Source organism: Ascaphus truei, chromosome 4 (genome assembly GCF_040206685.1).
Source record: "Ascaphus truei isolate aAscTru1 chromosome 4, aAscTru1.hap1, whole genome shotgun sequence".
Lineage (NCBI taxonomy): Eukaryota > Metazoa > Chordata > Amphibia > Anura > Ascaphidae > Ascaphus > Ascaphus truei.
Window position 1 is genome coordinate 151,526,127 of NC_134486.1, and position 6,944 is coordinate 151,533,070.

At 52.0% G+C, this 6,944-nt stretch overlaps 1 protein-coding gene across 5 annotated transcripts in view; it reads right to left on the reverse strand.

Moving 5' to 3' along the window:
• The window catches only part of KATNA1 (katanin catalytic subunit A1), a 226,011-nt gene extending 222,579 nt beyond the window's left edge, over positions 1-3,432 (reverse strand). For 3 of the 5 annotated variants that reach the window (XM_075596691.1, XM_075596686.1, XM_075596692.1), the window contains exon 1: positions 3,015-3,432. The gene's annotated coding sequence lies outside the window, so the exon portion shown is untranslated. Of the gene's footprint in view, positions 1-3,009 lie in introns of all 5 variants that reach the window. The other 2 variants (XM_075596687.1, XM_075596690.1) reach the window with 2 other exon arrangements.
• Positions 3,433-6,944: the final 3,512 nt, after the last annotated feature.

Genomic DNA, 6,944 nt, shown 5'->3' on the forward strand with positions numbered 1-6,944 from the left:
CCCACCCACCCACACACACACACAATCCACCCCCCCTCCCCACACACACACACACACACAGTCCACTCCCCCACACACACACAATCCACCCCCCCCCACACACACACACACACACACACAATCCACCACACACACACACACACACAATCTACACACATACACACACACACAATCCACCCCCCCACACACACACAATCCACCCCCTCACACACACACACACACACACAATCCACCACCCCCCCCACCCCCCCACACACAATCCACCCCCCACACACACACACACACACACACACAATCCACCCCCCCCCACACACACACACAATCCACCCCACACACACACAATCCACCCCACCCCCACACACACACAATCCACCCCCCCCCACACACACACACACAATCCACCCCCCACACACACAATCCACCCCCCACACAGACAATCCACCCCCCCCCCCACACACACACACACACACACACACACACAATCCACCCCCCCCACACACACACAATCCACCCCCCCCCCCACACACACACACACACACAATCCCCCCCCCCACACACACACACACACACACACACACACACAATCTACCCACACACACACACAATCTACCCCCCCACACACACACAATCCACCCCCACCACACACACACAATCCACCCCCACCACACACACACAATCTACCCCCCCCCCACACACACACACACACACACACACACACACACAATCCACCCCCCCCCACACGCACACACAATCCACCCACCCCAACACACACACAATCCACCCCCCCCCCCACACACACACACACACACACACACACACACACACACAATCCACCACACACACACACACACAATCCGCCCACACACACACAATCCGCCCACACACACACAATCCGCCCACACACACACAATCCGCCCACACACACACAATCCGCCCACACACACACAATCCGCCCACACACACACAATCCGCCCACACACACACAATCCGCCCACACACACACAATCCGCCCACACACACACAATCCGCCCACACACACACAATCCGCCCACACACACACAATCCGCCCACACACACAATATCCGCCCACACACACAATATCCGCCCACACACACAATATCCGCCCACACACACAATAATATTGTTACTACAATAAACTGTAATTGGGATATATACACTTTATCAAATAGATACTGTCGCAATCAAGGCATTCAGAATCAAAAGTACATTGAGTTTGTGTGTGAACTTGCATTATTGGCTAAAGCCTTGGAATATTCATGAACACAGCTTTTTGGTCTATGTTTTCTACTATTGTAGAAAAATTTGATCCAGTAACGTCTGAAAATATTGCAAACATCTTGCACTGCTCTGAAGGTGGGCTAAAAACAGATATATAAATCAAATGATGCTGTAAAACTCATTACAAATGGCATGGAGTTTAATTTTTTTTTTTTTTTAAGTCAAGAACGGGACATTGACCTGACCACTAAAGGAACTATTTAGCCTAGCAGTTCATAGAAATGTTTTAAACCACTTATCATTGGTATTGTGCAAGGCACATGGGTGCACAGTACAGGGAGGGGTGTGTGAGAGAGACAGATGGGCACAGTACAGGGGTGTGAGAGAGACAGATGGGCACAGTACAGGTGTGTGTGTGTGTGTGTGTGTGTGTGTGTGTGTGTGTGTGTGTGTGTGTGTGTGTGTGTGTGTGTGTGTGTGTGTGTGAGACAGGTGGGCACAGTACAGGTGTGTGTGTGAGAGAGAGACAGGTGGTCACAGTACATGGGGTGTGTGAGAGACAGGTGGTCACAGTACAAGGGGTGTGTGAGAGACAGGTGGTCACAGTACAAGGGGTGTGTGAGAGACGGGTGGTCACAGTACATGGGGTGTGTGAGAGACGGGTGGTCACAGTACAGGGGGTGTGTGAGAGACGGGTGGTCACAGTACATGGGGTGTGTGAGAGACGGGTGGTCACAGTACATGGGGTGTGTGAGAGACGGGTGGTCACAGTACAGGGGGTGTGTGAGAGACAGGTGGTCACAGTACAGGGGGTGTGTGAGAGAGACAGGAGGTCACAGTACAGGGGGTGTGTGAGAGAGACAGGTGGTCACAGTACAGGGGGGGGATGAGAGACAGGTGGTCACAGTACAGGGGGTGTGTGAGAGACAGGTGGTCACAGTACAGGGGGTGTGTGAGAGAGACAGGTGGTCACAGTACAGGGGGTGTGTGAGAGAGACAGGTGGTCACAGTACAGGGGGTGTGTGAGAGAGACAGGTGGTCACAGTACAGGGGGTGTGTGAGAGAGACAGGTGGTCACAGTACTGGGGGTGTGTGAGAGAGACAGGTGGTCACAGTACAGGGGGTGTGTGAGAGAGACAGGTGGTCACAGTACAGGGGGTGTGTGAGAGAGACAGGTGGTCACAGTACAGGGGGGGTGTGAGAGAGACAGGTGGTCACAGTACAGGGGGTGTGTGAGAGAGACAGGTGGTCACAGTACAGGGGTGTGTGAGAGACAGGTGGTCACAGTACAGGGGGTGTGTGAGAGACAGGTGGTCACAGTACAGGGGGTGTGTGAGAGACAGGTGGTCACAGTACAGGGGGTGTGTGAGAGACAGGTGGTCACAGTACAGGGGGTGTGTGAGAGACAGGTGGTCACAGTACAGGGGGGGGGTGAGAGACAGGTGGTCACAGTACAGGGGGGGGTGAGAGACAGGTGGTCACAGTACAGGGGTGTGAGAGAGAGGTGGTCACAGTACAGGGGTGTGTGAGAGACAGGTGGTCACAGTACATGGGGTGTGTGAGAGACAGGTGGTCACAGTACAGGGGTGTGTGAGACAGGTGGCCACAGAACAGGGGTGTGAGAGAAAGATGGGCACAGTATAGAGGGGGGAGAGAAAGATGGGCACAGTATAGGGGGGGGTGAGACACAGGTGGGCACAGTATATATGTATGTGACAGGTAATATTCTAAACTGCATAAATGTACATCCATGATCACAAACGCACACACCTCACCTGCTCTTCTGGCAGCTTTGGGATCAGACTCCTGACAGCAGGATGATAAATGTGAGCCAACTCCCGAGATCCCTGGACACAGCAGCAGCTCAGCTCTCCTCCCTCTCTCCACAGGGATGTTGCTCTCCTCCCTCTGTCCAGAGGAATGTACCTCCCCTCCCTCGCTCAACACTGATGCCGCTCTCCTGTCTGTCTTCTGAGTTGTCTCTCCCTAAGTCCTTAATGATCTGTCTCTCGCCTGAGTGATGTCTCTCTCTTCCCTCTGTATTTCTCGCACTTTCTCTTTCCTACAGTCTCCTCACCACTCTCTCTTAGTGACCCCTTCTCCCGCTGCGCACTTGTCCCTGGTCCCTGCGCCCCATACTTCTTTCTCACAATTTACTATACTTCCCCCCAGTTTGAAGCGTGACGTCACTTCCTCTCTGTGACGTGCTTGCGATGACGTTCCACTCCCTCCCAGCCCCGCCCACTCAAACTTCCACGTCCTCCCCTCAACTCCAATTCTCCGCGCTAAAAATGCTCACTCTCAGTGAAAATAAACATGTAACAAATAAATCAAGTAATGATGAAAAACTCACTTAATAACATGTAATTCAGACAATGGGACTTGAGTATTGAGTTAAAAAAAAAACAATCGGAAAACATACGGTCGCATTGGACGGGAATCGAAACCGTGCCTCCCACATGACAGGCAAGATTTCTTCCACTGTAGTACCAATGCTTCCTGGTAATGCAATGGATGAGCGAAGTCTATGACCAAGTGTTGTTCACCATCTGAAATAATAAGCTGAATTGAAGCGCATGTACTGGGGTAGTACATTTTTACATTCTGATTGATAATGATTTTAATGGTGTCTAACAGGGCCGATAAGTGATAATACCACTTTTACCATTTTCTCTAAAAAAAAAAATTACATGAATTTAAAGTGGTATTTACCACTGCATTTTTATCATTTATTGTTGGCCGTTGGCTCAATTTATTTTAGTTAATGTTTTTCATGCTCACTTTCCTCCCATTATTACTAAATGGGGAGCTGTTAACACAGCCCCCCACTTATCCTATCCTATTCCACCCCAAAACTACACTGCACCAGAAATCAAGATAAGAAAAGTTACTATTTTGGACCGTAGCTGCATCAAATTTCTAAATAGTCTACATTTAATGTACAAATGTAAATGTAACACATTTCCCCCCACCCCCAATCGCAGATAGAGTGCATGTGAGGGGAAATCTATATGTTACCAGATGTGGTGCAATATACTGTACCTGTCAGGCTCACAGGAGGCCTGAGCCTCCGCTGATGGGAACCTGGGGTGTATCCTGGAACAGTTCTTACTTACACAGCGCCTCCACCTGTGCTGGATTCTAGGTGTAGAATAACCCCTAACACAGGACCTCGTACACAGTAATCACATACACCACAGTATATATATGTAGCCCCGGTCCCCTTGAGCTTCCAGAGACCCCTTCCTTGCTCTCAGCGCGGTCGCGGGTGCCGCCGGAGCCAGTGACGGACCCGCCGGCTGTTCGCAAGGGTGGGGGCCGAAGTAGAGAGCGCTCCAAGGCTTGGGAGGCCGCCATTGTAAAAGGGCGCGAATGCACAGTGGTCGCGCATGCGCAGATGGAGTGCGGGAGTTGCGGCGGCCATTAGAAAGTCACGCATGCGCAGTGGGATCGCGCACGGGGCCCCAATACAATAGTAGCCTCCACGGGACTACAATTCCCATGAGGCTTAGGGCCAAGTATACCAGGTGCATTTAGATAAATTTCGCGGCCTTGCAGTGAGTCAGTTGGAGCAGGGAGCTGGGTGAGTGAGGGTGCAAGGGAGCAGTAGCCCCTTGCACTAGGCCAGTTACCCCCAAAGGCCCAGATAACGGTTACCATTGCCCCAGTTTGTGGTTGCTTCAGGGACAGGCCCTATGTGAGTAGTTCTGCCCCTTTAGCTGTATGGGTTAAGTTAAGAAAGCACTCAGTGGCGCGCAGCCTGATTCCTGGGTCTGGGCTCAGACCCCCATATATATATAGACTGTCTTCTCGGAGGCCACGCCAAGCAGTGACTGCAAGCGGCACGGATCCACTCAAGGTATAGACGGTACGGTGTAATGTGATATTATCCACGCCGGAATTCACCCCACGCGTAGGAGGACATCTACGTCGGATCAGGCGGATCCAATCCAGTTATACTGCGGCACCGGTGGGCTGGAGCCCCGGGCAGGTACCTTTAGTAGTGCACTAACACTTCAAGGGATAGCGCTATCTCCAACACATTGGGTGGGTTTGGACATACGGGACATCAGGGAATTGGTGCCCAGCACCCATGTACTTTGGAGGAGGGAATACCTATGTTGATGTGTGCACCAAGTGGAGTTCCATGTATATGGTTATATGCATTATGCTGAGACGTACAGGGTACTGAAGTTATTATTAGTTATAGTAAAACGGTTGCTAACATATATTGTGTGCGTGTCTTACTATTACTGTGTTCCTGTAAGAGGACCATCCCACTCAGGTGGGAACCCTTACAGGTGGAGGCGCTGTGTTCGAATAATCAGGTAACCCCAGGCTCCCAGTGGCGGAGGTTCAGGTCTGCTGTGAGCCTATCAAGTAATGCACCACACCCGGTAACACACGTGTATTATTACATATGGTCCCCATCTGCGATAGGGGGGGGAAAAGGTGTTACATTTGGAGGCGCTGCTGAGATCTCAGACCTGGGGTGCTCTATTAAAGTCTAAATTTAGCTGTTGCAATTACCACCATGTTCTCACCGTCTAAGCAACAAGTGCGCGACTGGGCGCTGGAACTAGACGAGTTCCCCCGCCATGTGCTCGCGGTGGGGGATGTGCCAGCAGGCATCCCCTCTCAAGAAGTCCTTAATCAGGTCAGATCCCTTCCCGGGTTCACTCAAGCCCGCCAAATCGGCCGGAAATGGAACCCCACATACCGCAGGTACATACTCCTTATAGCAACCCGTTATGAAGTACAGGAAAATATCACTCCTGCCGCCCTGCACTTTCCGGGAGCCTTGCCTCCGGGGTGTCCTGTCATTTTCTCTGAATTGCCTAGGGCACTGCCTGCCCCCATACCCTATCCCGAGGCCACGCCGGGACCCTCCCGCGCTCCTGGGAAATATGACGCGTTACTCTCAGGACATTCCTTGCTATATTCAGAGCCACTGATACCCAGGGTGATCTTCAGTCCCGGGTCCTCCGTGGAGACCCCCCTCCAGACTGGGCCCCCGTCCTCAGTGTATCCGTCCCCTGAACGACAGACAAGTACAAGACGCCAAACCAGTGTACAGTCCTGGGCCCCTACGTCCTTACAGGTGGATTCAGCGGTGGGAGGAATCCTACCTTAGCTAATAGAAGCTCTGAGCCAGGCCTCCCATTCCCATCAATACCGTAAACTCAAGATATTCTCCGGGAATAGACCCACGTCGGCGGGCGAGGCAGAATTTGAGTAATGGAAAGACCACACGGAACACGTGCTCCTGGAGTGGACTTGCTCTGATGCAGTAAAACGGCAACGAATTGTCGAGTGCTTATGACCACCTGCTACGCATATGGAGCAGTTTTACGACAGTAAACACCCTAACGCCGACGCGACCGACCTGATCTAGGCCCTAACCCGGACATACGGGATTCCTAAGGACGCCGTGTCATTACTGGCCAAATTCTACTCACTCACACAAGTCGAAGGAGAAGAAGTGTCTGAGTTTCTTCGTAGGATCCAGTTGGCCCTATGGCCTCTGGTAAAGAAGCAGGTTATTCCGGCAGCCCAAGCTGATGGCATGCGAGTCCAGCAACTTCTGCAGGGCACCCTGCGATGCACCCGGTGGCGATACGAGTCAGCTGTACTCTCTCTCCAGATCAGCCTCTAGAGTTCGAAGAGTTAATGGACAAAGTACTCGCTCACGAAGGTAATCTGCG